We start from the raw sequence: 15,581 nt of genomic DNA, 5'->3' as shown, positions 1-15,581 counted from the left end.
ACCTCTATGTACGTCTTTCCCTTAAGTGTCTGTCTATATAGATGGCTATTTGTATGGCTTCATTCAATGACTTTGGTTCAGGTAGTGTACTAAGGAGTCCTTAATGGAGTCCAAAAAGCCTAACCTGAACTGGCTTCTTAGAGCTGGGTTATTCCACCATGAGTCGGGTGCCCTGCGGTGGAAATCAAAATAGTATTGTTCAGCGGTGTTTTTATCTTGACATAATGACCTAAGGTTAGTTTCTGCTGAGTGGGCATGGTCAGGATCATCATAGAGTAAACCCAGGGCTTTGAAAAATGCTTCGACTGACCCTTGGGCTGGGTCTTCTGTGGGGAGGCTAAAAGTCCAAGATTGGCAGTCCCCCCTGCAACCATGTAATAATCAAGTCAACCTGCTGTGCTTCAGAACCAGAAGAACACGGCTTAAGCGTAAAGTATAGCATGCATCTGTTTTTAAATTTGGAAAACATGGAAATTTGGAAAAAAATTCCAAAATGGGGTCATTTTGTGTGTAATCCGATTGTCCTGGTGCTCCAGGGCCTTCAAAAGTGTGATTGGTCGCTAGGAAATTATATTTATGCTCCTAGAACACCTGGCAGTGCTCCTTGCATGTTGGGCCTGTGTGTGGCCAGGCTATGTAAAAGTCTCACACATGTGGCATCGCCATACGCAGGAGGAGTAGAAGAATGTATTTTGGGGTGTAATTGCAAGTATGCATATACTGTGTGTGAGAAATAACTTGTTATTATGCCAATTTTGTGTAAAAAAAAAAAAGAAGTTTTCTTAATTTTCCCAAGAATTGTGGGAAAACATTACAACTAAAAAAAAACTCACCATGCCTCTTACTAAATACCTACTACTTTCCAAAAAGGGGTCATTTGGGGGGTATTTGTACTGCCCTGACATGTCAGGGCCTCAAGAAATGAGACAGGCCGACGGTACTTCAGGTGTGATCAATTTTCGATGATTGGCACCATAGCTTGTAGACTCTATAACTTTCACACAGACTAAATAATAACCACTAATTTGAGTTCTTTTTACCAAAGATATGTAGTATACAGTTTGTAGTATACATTTTGGCCCAAATTTATGAAAAAAATAACTTATTTGCAAAATTTATTGTAAAAACTAAAACAAAATGTTTATTTTTTTTTTCAAATGTTTTGCTCTTTTTTCACTTATATCACAAAAAAATAAAAAACCCAGTGGTGATTAAATACCACCAAAAGAAAGCTCTATTTGTGTGGGAAAAAAATGATAAAAAATTTCATTGGGTACAGCGTTGCATGACTGAGTAATTATCATTCAAAGTGTAAGAGTGCTGAAAGCTGAAAAATGGTCTGGGCAGGAAGGGGGTGAAAGTGCCCTGTATTGAAGTGGTTAATAATCCTTTTCCTTTTGACTACTTAGCTAAACAAGGTTTGATTACAATGGAGAGGTCTTTTACATTTACATATAATTCTGAAAACAAAGACATTGAATAAGGTTAATAAGTAACATATTACTAAACATGGTTGCAGATCTATTAGCAAAAGAAACATGGTACATGAGGAGTCTGTCATTTTTTCCACCATTAAGAGCGTAAAAAATCTTGCACCATATTGGATCATAATGAGGCATTCTAGAAAGGACTGCTCACGTAATTAAATAAGAATAACCATTAGCCCCATCTGTTGGTTATAATCAGGTTTTTTTAATCTCCAACTACTAGTCATTAATGCCTCTACTAATTACAAAGATAAACCACACAACCACTTAAAAATGGGAAAAAAAAACATTAAAAACATTTAAAAAAGCATAATATGTTGATAGTATAGCCCCTTTATAATCAAAGTTTCATGTTGTTTAAATGCTTTAAGCTACTAGACAGTTCCAGGCTCATAGACAGCAGCCCCTCCGTCATGAGCAGAAAAGGTTCTTTTTTTTCCAAAACAAGAAAAGTTTTACTTTTTAGTTTAGTTTAGTTTAGTTTATACTAAAGGCCCGTACACACGATAAGAAAATCTGTAGGGAAAATTCATCCGACAACCGATCTGCCGATTTTCGGATTGTTAGTATGGTGCTTTCGACAGCCGACTCCAACTTTTCGGCTGACAAAATCCTGATGTGCAGGCTATAAAATTTTTGTTGTCCGTAATACAAGGTCCGATTTCCGTCTCATTAGTACAAATTTCGACAGAAAAAAATCTTAAGAGCAAGACTAGGCATGCTCAGAGAGAAAGAACACATAGAAAACAATCCGACACATGACATCACTTCTGTCGTACGGGAAAATTTGTATAAAAGTAACCTCTTCACTTTCCACATCAGACTAGCATGCCACAAAAAACGGACGACAGATCGTTCGATAATCTGATCGTGTGTACGGGGCTTAATTCTATCAGTGAACATAAATATCATTTATGCTTTCTTGCCAATAAACTGCTCCACCACTGATTAAAGTGGTTGCAAACCTCAGACATCATAAATAAATAAAGCACATATTTCTTAAGTGTGTACTAGCCTGCATCCAAAAGCATTTAGTGTGGTTTCTCTATGATTCTCCTCTCTGCTATCTGCATGTCTTATTGAAAAGACTTAAAGCAGCTCTAAAGGCTCCTTTTTTCCCTATACAAATAATAAACATGTTATACTTACCTGCTCTGTTGCAGTGGATTTGTACAGAGCAGCCTGGATCCTTCTCTTTTTGAATCCATCTTCTGCTCTTCTGGCCCCTCCCTCCTGTTCAGTGCCCCTACAGGAAGCAGCTTGCTATGGGGGCACCGGAGCAGAGTCACAGCTCCCATTGTCCATTCAGACACAGAGCCCCGCCCTGATCCAGCCCCCTCTCTCTCCTGATTGGTTAGCTGACTTTGATTGACAGCCAATTGCACCACTGCTGTGTCTCAGCCATTTAGGGGGAAGAATCTCAGACGGCTGAGACACTCCTAGACATCGCTGGACAGAGAGAGACTTCAGGTAAGTATGAGGGGGGGGGGGGGGGGCTTCTGCACACAGAAGGTTTTTTTTATCTTAATGCATGGAATGCATTACGATAAAAAAAACCTTCTGACTTTACAACTCCTTTAAGGCCAACACAACAGCCTCCCGGAAGATGGCTCACCTCCCTTCCTCCAGCACACAGCAAGTGACTCGTAGTCTCACCACTGTGTTTCTCTATGAGCATGTGCACAGGAGGTAACTCTTTTTCTATGAAAAACAATGGATCTAAAAGCTTCTTAGAAAACTAATTTCAGAATACTAGACTTACACAGTGCTTTTACTACAAACATTAATAGTTATCTCTGTGTATTACCTAAGGCTAATCACTTCACTGGGTTTATGTAAGGGTTTACAACTACTTTAATTATATTGCAGCTTACCAATTCTTAGATGTAATGACTGCTTTACTTTTCTTTTTTATACTTTCTTTCTTCTATTTTCATCTGGTGATCCAGCCAGTAAGTCTGTTGTTTTTCAAAAGAACAAACTCTTTATTAGAATGTATCGGTTTACAAGGATGAGACAAAACATTTAATACTGACAGGGGTGCTTAAATGATCATATTTTATTTATTCATATAAAACCTTTATTCCAAAAGGAAAAAACCTGTTTACTGTAACTGATTATAACATGTGAGATGGACTTTGGGTTCAATTTGTTAGCGTATTTAAATCTGTTAGTACATTTACCACTACCCTCTCCCAGACTGACAATGCTGCTGTCTGCTGTGCCCTCTGTGCTCCTTCATCCAGAGTGGTTGCATTCGAATGTATAAGTTGTGTCACTGGCCAGATCACCAGGCGAAAACAGAGAGGGAAAAGCCTAAAAAAGAAAATGAACGTAAGCTGCAATATACATTACATTTTTGGTTTTAAGTTTAATACCACATTAAATATGCAAAATAATTACTGTTCTGTCTTCTTACACGTTCATACAGTGTGTAGTCCAACATTCAGCATAAACCATTCCTGTCTCCCAAATAAAAGTCCTGTTGTATGTAGTTTAACAGGTTTATTATGTGATGGCAAACAGGGTTGTAGAAATATGGTAAAACTATAAGAATACAAAAGGACATGTATAAGTACAGAGTATAAGAACTGCATGCATCATACATTACATAACAGTGAAGCACATGGCACAATGACTGCCTATACATAGGACTGCATGGCTAGCTAACAGTCTAACATCTACACAGTTAACTTTCCTGAGTAGTAATACAAACAACTACACAGCTCTGCATACTAGATGCCCTAGTTACAGAGGTAAGTGACTCACCAGATATGCTGTTACACAGATGGTGGAGTTTTAGAAGAGAGACATGAAGAAGCAGCTCTGATTCTGTGTCCAGGAGACTGAGGACTGCCCCTTCCTCTTCCCAGAGTGCCTTGCAAGAACCCACAATGAGTAGGACCTCCCACAAGGCAGAATTATACAAGAAAAACAAGATGTAGTACAACTAACGCCACTAGATGGTGCTATTACCTAGCTAAAAGACTATTATTGACAGACTATGGCAAATGGTTATGAAACCCTGGCTGGACAGAACACTCCCCGCCTGGCGTCAACTGACGCCACTACTAGGTAGATTAGGTGAAAACAACAAAACAAGTTCCGCCACTGGCCTAAGGAATAACTTGCACTTGCCAAGCTTCCATACTTTGACTTCGGCTTTGCGTACGTTCCCATCTTTGCTTGGGAATGTGTTGGTGATGAGGCCCAATGGCCACTCATTTCGATGCAACTGGTTGTCTTTCATGAGCACGACATCCCCAGGTCTGATGTTCGGCTTGTTAGTTTGCCACTTCCTTCTCGATTGAAGAGTAGAGATATACTGTTTCCTCCACCTGTCCCAGAAGGCATTAGAAAGACTTTGCACTTGTCTCCATTGTCGTCTGTAGAGGTCTTTGTCGTTGAAATTTCCGAGAGGAGCACTCGGAATGCTGGTCTTCTGCGTAAGTAACATGGCAGGAGTAAGGATGGTCAAATCTTCAGGGTCGTTGGAAAGAGTAGTCAACGGTCTTGCATTCATGATAGCTGAAACTTCTGCCAAGAAGGTGGTCAAGCTTTCGTGTGTGAGTCTTGAGCTCCCCACCTGCAAGAAGATGGAATCCAGTATTTTCCTCGCTATCCCTATCATCCTTTCCCAGACGCCACCCATGTGGGAAGAATGTGGTGGATTAAAGGTCCAGGTGCATCCTTGTTCATTTAAGTATCTTTCTACATTGGTAGTGTCCAAGTTGGAAGGAATTTGAAGTTCTTTCACTGCTCCAACGAAATTCGTGCCTCTGTCTGAGCGAATATGCTGCACAGGCCCTCTGATGGCAATAAACCGTCGAAGTGCATTTATGAAACTTGAAGTGTCCATGGATTCGACCACTTCTATATGAACAGCTCTACTGGACATACAAGTAAACATGACCGCCCAACGTTTTGCGCTGGCATGACTACCTCTAGTGTGCCGTGTAACCACTGACCAAGGACCAAATATATCTAAACCAACGTTGGTGAAAGGAGGATCTGTACTGAGCCTTTCAATTGGAAGACTGGCCATCTTCGGATTCTGGGACATGCCACGAAGTTTGCGACAGGTGACACAGTTAAAGATGAGCTTGCTCACACACCTCTTAACGCCAACTATCCATAGTCCGGCAGCTCGTAGATTCCCTTCGGTAAACAATCGGCCTTGATGTTTCACTTGAATGTGATGGTGCCATACAAGCAAGGTCGTGACGTGATGATGTCCGGGAATTATTACAGGATGTTTCTCCCCAAATTCCACTTTGGCTTCTTGAAGACGGCCTCCTATTCTGAGCAGCCCATTTTTGTCAATGATGGGATCAAACTTCTTCAAAGCGCTATCCTTGGAGACTGTTTGGCCTTTGTTGAGGCAGTCTCTCTCTTTAGCATAAAATTCACCTTGTATAGTGCGAATTATTAAGTCTTTGGACCTTTCCATATTTGGAACAGTAAATTTGTGCTTACAGTGATGCCAACCTTTGCATGGCTTCTGGTTCACCGGAAATGTTGACTTGTATGATTGAGCTATATGAACAAGACAGGCTATAGCACGAACAAGTGACATCCAGGTGGAGAACCTTTCAAAACGATGAGACTTGAGTTGGTGGTCTGAAGTCACCGTATGTAGAACCGATACTTCAGGTCGGATTTCTTCATCCACATCCGGGTCTACTAAGTCGAACAAGTCAGATTCGATGTTGCAAGACATGGAACGGTACAGGAATGCAGGACCCGTAAACCATGTTGTGTCTTTAAGATGGCTTGCTGCGACAGATCTAGTCGAATGGTCTGCAGGATTATGGTGTGTGGACACATAGTGCCACTGTTTAGGACAAGTGGATCTCCTGATCCTAAGTACCCGATTGCTGACATAGACATAGAAGCGTCTTATTTCGTTGCAAATGTATCCTAGGACTACCTTGCTGTCTGTGTAGAACTCGACTTCCTTGATTTCCAGATGTAGTTCTGTTGTTATAAGTTCAGCCAACTCCACTGCAAGCACCGCAGCACAGAGTTCCAATCTGGGTATCGTGTGCTCGCGGAGTGGTGCCAGTTTGGTCCTGCTCATAACGAAACCCACATGGCATTGTTCTTTGCCATCTATAGTCTTTAGGTAGGCTACAGCTGCAATCGCCTTGACTGAAGCATCGCAGAAAATATACAGTCTTTGCATCTTGACTTCAGTTGATGACACGGAAGCATATGGTCGTGCTACCTAAAGGCTGGACAAACCTTCCAGAGACTTTCTCCATCCTGTCCGCAGGTCTTTTTTCTCCATGGGAAGTGGATCATCCCAATCAGCCTTTTCTGTGGTGAAGTCTCTTAGTATCATTTTACCCTGGATGGTAACTGGCGCTACGAATCCCAGAGGATCATATAAGCTGTTTATGGTAGACAGGACTCCTCTGCGTGTGAAGGGTTTTTCGTCTGTGCTGATTTGAAAGGTGAATGTGTCTGCCTTTAAATCCCAAAGCAAACCAAGGCTTCGCTGCATGGGAAGGGAGTCTGTACTAAGATCCAAGTCCTTTAGACCACTTGAGTGGTCTTGGGGTGAGAAGGCCTCCATTAACTCACGGCTGTTGGAGGCGATTTTGTGCAACCTCAAATTAGATAAGGCAAGCATCTCTTGAGCTCTTTTCAGGAGACTGATTGCGGTCTCATTCGTGGGTGTAGATTTCAAACAGTCGTCCACATAGAAATCCTTTTCCACAAAGGACCTGACATCTGACCCGTACTTTCTTTCACCCTCTCTGGCTGAATGTCTGAGACCATAGATAGCAACCGCTGGGGAAGGACTGTTTCTGAAAATGTGTACTCTCATTCGGTATTCTACAATGTCCTCAGTGGGGTCGTTGTTGCGGTACCAGAAAAACCTCAGGTAGTTTCTGTGTTCTTCCTTGACAAGGAAGCAGTGGTACATTTGTTGTATGTCGGCCATAAATGCTACAGAATCCTTGCGGAAGCGTAGAAGTACCTCCAAAAGCTTGTTGTTGAGGTCTGGACCAGACAGTAAGACATCGTTTAGCGAAACACCTTCGCACTTGGCACTTGAGTCGAATACTGCTCTTATCTGTCCTGGTTTTTTTGGATGATACACACCGAATATGGGTAAGTACGAACACTCTTCTGAATCTTGTAGGGTGGGTGCCATCTCTGCGTGGTTGTTCTGAAATATTCTTTCCATGAAGGTGAAGAAATGTTCTTTCATCACTAGGTTCCTCTGGAGTTTGTGTCCGAGGGAGATAAATCGATTGTAAACAAGTTCCTTGTTGTTAGGTAGGCGCCGTCTTTGGGGTCTAAACGGTAAAGGTGCGACCCAGCTGTTTGATTTGTCTTTTACTATTCCTTGATCCATGATATCCAAGAACAGCCTATCTTCTATGGACATCGCAACCCTGTTGTCTTCTCTTGTTCTGTGGAAGACTGTGCACCCTAGGTGATCTTGCTCACCATCACAGGCATGATCTTCACAGGAGGAATCCACATAAGGACAAGGCACAGGATCTCTGTGTGGAAATTCTTTTATCAGGAAACTACTCTGACATGGCTGGAATAGGGATGGACGTCCATTTTCAAGTGTGTTGGTGAGCATACTGTAGACTGAGGTCAGCTTGTGTACCCCTCCTAGACAGACGTCTCCTATGATGACCCATCCTAGGTCAAGTCTCTGGGCGTATGGAGCGTTTTGGGGTCCATTAATCTGTCCTCTAGCCTTGTGAACTTGTAGTATGTCTCTTCCAAGGAGTAGGACTATTGGAGCTTCTGGGTCCAGCTCCGGTATCAAGTGAGCTATACGCTTCAAGTGGGGGTGGTGTGCTGCCACCTCAGGTGTAGGTATCTCAGATCGGTTGTCAGGAATGTGATTACACTCCAGTATGGTTGGCAGAGACAAGCAGGTCTGACCATCTATGGACTCTACTTTGTAACCAGTTGCCTTCCTCCCCGCCGTCTCAACGGTACCTGCACATGTTCTTAAGGAGTAGGGAGAACCAGGCCCTATGATGTTGAATGTGTTGAAGAAGGTGGATTTAGCTAGAGACCTGTTGCTTTGGTCATCCAAGATTGCGTATACCTTGATCGCCTTGTCTCGGTAACCGGCCGGGTAAACTCTGACAGGGCAGATTTTTGAGCAGGACTTCCCTCCTGTAAGTCCTTTACATATCTCTGTACACTTAGAAGTGACTATTGCAGTGTCTACGTCGGTGTCTATCTGCTTTCTGTCATGCTCCTCTGCTTGGGATGATACCTGAGAGGGTGGTCCAGGGTGCAAAGCCGTGTTGTGTTCCGTGCTCCCACATTCTGTGCATGTCACACTGACCTTACAGTTCCTGGCGAAGTGCGTTGTTGTAGTGCAGCACCTGAAGCAGATGTTGTTCTCTTTGAGGAATTCTTTGCGGTCCTCTAAAGACTTCTCCCTGAAAGCTCTGCATTTCAGTAGAGGATGTGGTTTCTTGTGCAATGGGCATTGCTTGCTAACGTCTTCCAGTTTGTTCCCTTCTTGATAAGGCTTGAACGACCTGAAAGGAGAACCTGTGGAAGCAACATTAGTTTTGTGGACTGCCACTGGTGTTTTGTGAGGTTTGACACCAGGGGCAGTGGGACATGACAGTGTAAAATCAAAACTGGGATCATTTCTGATCCTTGCCTGTTGAGCAACAAAGTCTACAAACACCCTGAAGGGAGGAAATGGTACATTATGAGACTGTTTATAATGAGAACCATGTGTGATCCACTTCTCCTGTAAATTATAAGGAAGTTTTTGGACAATCAGATTAACACCTCTGGCAGTGTCCAGGAATGCTAGCCCTGGTAGATCTCCTTCTGCCTGAGCAACCTGTAACTCTATTAACAAATCACTGAGTTCCCTGAGCTTTTGGTAACTCCTTCCAGCCACTCTGGGAAAAGTTTCAATTCTTTTATATAAAGCATTTTCTATAGCTTCTATTGACCCGTAACATTCATCTAGTCTTTCCCACACCATCTTTAAACCTTTGCCCGGGTAGTTTATGTTAATGTCTCTGATTCTTTTGGCATGTTCAGCAGATTCATTTCCAAGCCATTTTACCAAGAGATCCAACTCTTTACTACAGGAAAGATCTAAGTCCCGTATGGCGTTCTGGAAGGAGGCTCGCCATGACCTGTAGTTCTCAGGTCGATCAGTGAACTTTATAAGTCCCTTGGTAACCAGTTCCCGTTTAGCAAAGAACTTAGCAAAGTCCATGACCGCATGGTTGGCGCCAACACTACCCGGTGTGCTGTTATGCTGCATGTGTGGTGTATCACCATACCTTTTGGAAGTTTCTGGCTTAGGAAAATCTGTATAATACCGCTCTGATGCGAAGGGTGTCCCTTTAAGTTGAAGCGAAGGTCGTAGCTTTTGTCCCGTAGAGCGGTAGTTGTGGTCGCGATCACTTTGCCGCATACCTTCTTGCTCGAGGTACTGTGATTCAAGGTAGGGTCTTTGACTCACTGTATACGCTGGCTGATATACCGGATCATAGGTGTCATCTGTCTTGGGATGCTGGTAGACATATTCTGAGACGCGCTGTGCTGGATCTTGTTGATCTAAGTCTGGTCCGAGTACTTGGCTGTGTTTCTCAGATTCAGAACAGTCTATGGCTTCTAAGCACTCTGCTTTGGCTATTGCGGCTGCCGCTTCTTTCTCTTCTGCAAGTTTTTCCAGTGATAACTTTAGTTGCATCTCTTGTGCAGCAAAGGAAGCCCTTACTTTTGCAGCCTCAGCTTCTGCACGGGCGAGAGCAGCCATTTCTTTTATGGAGGACTTGCTAGAGCGGCTCGCTTGTGACCTTGTCCTGCATGATGATGTCTGGCTGGTGGACATGGTGTTTCTGTTGCTGGCTGCTTAATGACTCTGTGCAGGCTCAGTCTAGGTAAGAACAGACTTCAGTGTGGTTTGGCTTGAGCTGTGCTTGCTGGGGGTTACATTCTCACTTCTTGTGACTGTGTGGCAACCGCTGCAATCATGTGCGCGGGAGCGCGTGGCTGATGGCGGTTCCGTATAGTCAGATCCACTATCGCTGGTGACTAGCATCTGTTTTACTGTTCTGTCTTCTTACACGTTCATACAGTGTGTAGTCCAACATTCAGCATAAACCATTCCTGTCTCCCAAATAAAAGGCCTGTTGTATGTAGTTTAACAGGTTTATTATGTGATGGCAAACAGGGTTGTAGAAATATGGTAAAACTATAAGAATACAAAAGGACATGTATAAGTACAGAGTATAAGAACTGCATGCATCATACATTACATAACAGTGAAGCACATGGTCCAATGACTGCCTATACATAGGACTGCATGGCTAGCTAACAGTCTAACATCTACACAGTTAACTTTCCTGAGTAGTAATACAAACAACTACACAGCTCTGCATACTAGATGCCCTAGTTACAGAGGTAAGTGACTCACCAGATATGCTGTTACACAGATGGTGGAGTTTTAGAAGAGAGACATGAAGAAGCAGCTCTGATTCTGTGTCCAGGAGACTGAGGACTGCCCCTTCCTCTTCCCAGAGTGCCTTGCAAGAACCCACAATGAGTAGGACCTCCCACAAGGCAGAATTATTCAAGAAAAACAAGATGTAGTACAACTAACGCCACTAGATGGTGCTATTACCTAGCTAAAAGACTATTATTGACAGACTATGGCAAATGGTTATGAAACCCTGGCTGGACAGAACAATTACCCATATTAATGCTATATTTGTTTAAAAAATAATCAGTATGAAGATGGTTTACTTTTTCTTAGGAAATTAAGTAATAAACAACAAACAACACATGACTGCAAAGATTTGCATCTTTTGAGTACATCATGTATGCTTGTCAGGAATATCCTTAATTTTTATGTTTTTGACAATCTTTATTTTCTTTTTTAATTTAGGTTCTTATGTGGAAAGATTTTTCTATGAGTGAGCTCCTGAGCCAAATGCTTAATAGGATATAAACAAAAAGCTTAAGCCATTGACTGTATCTGAATTATTGTGCAAATTAAAGTGATTTAAAATATCTGCGTACACTGCAATCCAGCTTTTCACATAAATTATCAAATTTTCATTCCTGAAATTATCATGTGCTTGCTTTATTTGTAAACCTGAGATGGTGTAACGTGAGAATTACCTACCCCGTGAGAAAAACCTACCCTCGTCACTTCCGGTCAGGAACAGCTGAGCAGCGCAGCAGTGTGCATGCTCAGAGCGCCGGCAACCTAATGTAAAAGCTGAGGAGCTGAGTAGTGCGCATGCGCACTAGTAGGATATTATGACTGATCCGTGGAAAAAAACCTACCCACCTCGCGCTTACATTAAAACATGTCGGCTGCAATATAAGTAATCTCCGCTCCTTTCCCTGTGACTTCCCTCATCTCGGCTAGTAAATATAAAAGCGGCTGGCGGCTCCGTGATTTATGTTCTCATACACCCGCCGCCGCTTTTATATTTACTAGCCGAGAGGAGGGAAGTGACAGGGACAGGAGTGGAGATGACTGTTATTGCAGCACAGCTGTTTTAATGTACATGCCGCGTTACAAACAGTGCCGTGCAACCGGAAGTGACGAGGGTAGGTTTTTCTCACGGGTAGGTAATTCTCACGGAACACCGGCTCACCTTTACTGGTGTTAGACGCTTAATATTTTAGCTGCAAATCGCATGTTTCCTAAGTCTTGTGATAGCTCTGACAGGAGAGGAACAGAAACTGATTTGACAAGCATCCATTAGTGAAAAGAAGTTTGGCTGAATAATTTGTTTTAGGTACTTTTAAAACGAGCATTAATCTCATTATTGTACTTTAATAAAAAAAAAAAAAACAAAACAAGTAAATAAGTGTTATAACCAGTGATGTCACAGTGATGACCTGGAAAGACACCTCCTCAGAGCTTGAGCTCCGTGCTTGCCTAAAGTGACCCTTTTGGGGGATGGGGGGGTCATCAAAATTCAAAATGTAGTTTGAAAAGCATGACAGTTAGCTGTGCAGAATGACTGTCAAAATGCAATTTAGAGCCACTCAACGGGTTGGTTGGTTCCCTGAGTGAGAGAGTAGTGTAAAATGTTCATGTAGCCAGGAGTTAGCCAATGCTGCCTGCATTGTCAGCAGACACTGTGCAGCATCGCTTCTGTGGAGCTGTTCTCTCCTAGTGTTCAGCTCGGACTCTATGTTGTCATATCCTAAATATAGAATGACTGAGTTCTAAGAGTAAAAGCAAAGGATCTTGGAACGTGTAGTCCATGGAGTCACGATTTGCATTTAGTTGGACTATTTTGAACTACAAATACTAGTCGGCTGGGGAAGAAGAATAAGATGTTGGCAGAGGTGTTAAAAGGCCTGTGTGCGGTTGGGAGCCTTCTCCTGGGACCCCGGCCTGGATACTGCTAGCAAGTGATTTTGTGCTGGTGTGGGCTGTGGCCGAGTCGCGGCCTGTACTGCAGAGAGAGAGAGAGAGTCATCGCATGTGGGTGCAGGGGCATCTATTGCCAGCTAACTCTGAAGGACCAGCGGCAGCCTGGAGGTCGCTCTTTCAACGTCCACGCCAGATGAAGTGTAGTGAGTCCCCAGACAGCTGTACATTTGAGCAGGGCTCCACCAAAGCCTATTGCTGAGGCCTACATCACTTCTATTACCAAGAGTTGTTGAGACTGGTAAATCGGCACTTGCCCATTCTTTTACCACAAGAGACACTTCATGCAGATATCTGTCATGGTCTTACCTTCTTGCTGTTCTCCTTCGTTTGACATGTGCTGGCGGCCATCTTTGTTTCTGGGTTTCTTGTAGCCTCCCACCCTGCGGCTCCTCCTTCCCACTGGGAGGAGCTGGATGCCTAGCTCATATATATAGGAGGTCTGTGGCTTCAGTTCCCTGCTTGGTCCTCCTGTGTTCACATGCTTCTAAGACTGCTGCTGCTCCTGGTTCCTGTTCCTGGCTTCGTCTGACTACCCTGCTGGTTCCTGATCCTGGCTTCGTCTGACTACCCTGCTGGTTCCTGACCCCTGGCTTCGCAAAAGACTCTGCATCAGTTTCGCCATCCGTTTGGACTTTTGCTTTACAGCTTGTTTTTCAATAAAGCTTTCTTATTTTCACTTATCTGTTGTTGTACGTCTGGTTCATGGTTCCGTGACATTAGGACCAAGCCATGAATTCTGACGGTACAGGGCCATCCTCGCTACCCACGCTGGTTGCCAGACTTGATCAGCAGGATCACCTGTTGGGTCGGTTCGCCGTGGCGTTGCAAACCCTGCTTGAACGCACGGTACCACAGGCCATGAATTCTGACGGTACAGGGCCATCCTCACTACCCTCGCTGGTTGCCAGACTTGATCAGCAGGATCACCTGTTGGGTCAGTTCGCCGTGGCGTTGCAAACCCTGCTTGAACGCACGGCTCATTTCGCTCCCGTTGCCGATGGGTCGGTTGTCTCTCCTGGGCCCGCTCCTACTGCCGCTCCGGTTGTTGCGCCAGAGTCTACCCTGACACCTGTTGTTGCGCCTGCGGTGTTTCGGGGTATGTCCGGTTCTGCCCCCCTTCCACAGCGCTTTGGGGGAGAGCCAACTCAGTGCCGAGGTTTCCTTAACCAGGTGGGCATTTATTTCGAGTTGCTGCCACATGCCTTTCCTACTGAGAGATCAAAGGTGGGCTTCTTAATCTCGCTGCTCTCGGACAAGGCCTTGGCCTGGGCCAGCCCTTTATAGGAGAACAACAATCCGGTGGTTGCCGAGTTTTCCGGTTTTGTTGCTTCTCTTCGGAGGGTATTCGATGTGCCGGCTCGTGCTGCCTCTGCTGCGAAGCTCCTTATGTCCATCAGACAGGGTTCACGATCCGTAGCTGAATACGCCATTGAGTTTCGTACCCTGGCAGCAGAGGTGGGCTGGAATAATGAGGCTCTGGTCGCTGCTTTCTCTCATGGTCTCTCGGATGCCTTGAAGGATGAGGTTGCAGCTAAGGACCTACCAGTGGAGCTCGAGTCTCTTATTTCTTTCCTGATTTTGATTGACACCAGACTCAGGGAGAGACCTTCCTTTAAGGAGAGTCTGCGGAGGCCTCCTAACAGATTGGCGCCTACCTTTGTTGTCCCACCCGTGCCTCCCTCTCCTCCCACGCCTCCTGGGGATGACTTGTCTGGGGGTGAACCCATGCAGCTGGGGTTTGCTCGCCTGTCCGAGGGGGAGAGGGTACTCCGGAGACGCGAGGGCCGATGCATGTACTGTGGTCTGGGTGGGCATTTTCGGTTGGCATGTCCGAACCGTCCGGGAAACGCTCGCACCTGAGATCCTGTCGGGGGCAGATCTTGGGTGGAGTCTCCTCGTCCCCGGTTTCCCGTGTTGACAAACCACTGATCACTGTTGTCCTCTCCTGGGTCGGGGGCTCGGTGACGACCCAGGCGTTGGTGGACTCTGGTGCTGGTGGTTTGTTCATTGATAGTGTGTTCGCTGCCGCCAATTCCATTCCTCTGCAGGCTCGAGGTTCTCCTCTGGCTCTTGAGGCGATAGACGGCAGACCCCTTCTGCCGCCACACGTGACTCATGAGACCCTTCCAGTGGGGTTAGCCATTGGTGCCGTCCACAGAGAGTCGGTCTGCTTCCAGGTTATTTCGTCTCCACACTACTCGGTGGTCTTGGGGTACCCCTGGCTCCAGAAGCATAATCCGATTTTCGATTGGAGATCGGCCGAGATCCTCTCGTGGTCACCGCAGTGTGGGGCTAGTTGCATCCATGGGCCTGTCAAGTTGCTGTGTACTTCCTCGGACTCTCTGTTGCCCCCTGAATACGAGGAGTACCGGGATGTATTCGATAAGGTGCGCGCGGTTGCCCTACCTCCGCACCGCCCATACGATTGTGCCATCGAGTTACAATCTGGTGCCGTTCCTCCCCGTGGCAAAGTCTATCCACTGTCGGTAGCGGAAAATGAGGCCATGGAGGAGTACGTGAGGGAGGCGCTTTCACGCGGACACATTCGCAAATCCTCGTCCCCGGCAGGGGCTGGATTTTTTTTTGTGAAAAAGAAGGGCGGTGAGTTGAGGCCTTGCATCGATTACAGGGGTCTCAATCGCATCACGATCAAGAACGCTTACCCGATACCC

This window comes from Pelophylax lessonae (assembly GCF_965119305.1).
Source record: "Pelophylax lessonae genome assembly, chromosome: 2".
Taxonomy (NCBI): Eukaryota; Metazoa; Chordata; class Amphibia; order Anura; family Ranidae; genus Pelophylax; species Pelophylax lessonae.
The sequence above is the reverse complement of the archived record's forward strand: the minus strand, read 5'-3'. Positions refer to the sequence as shown.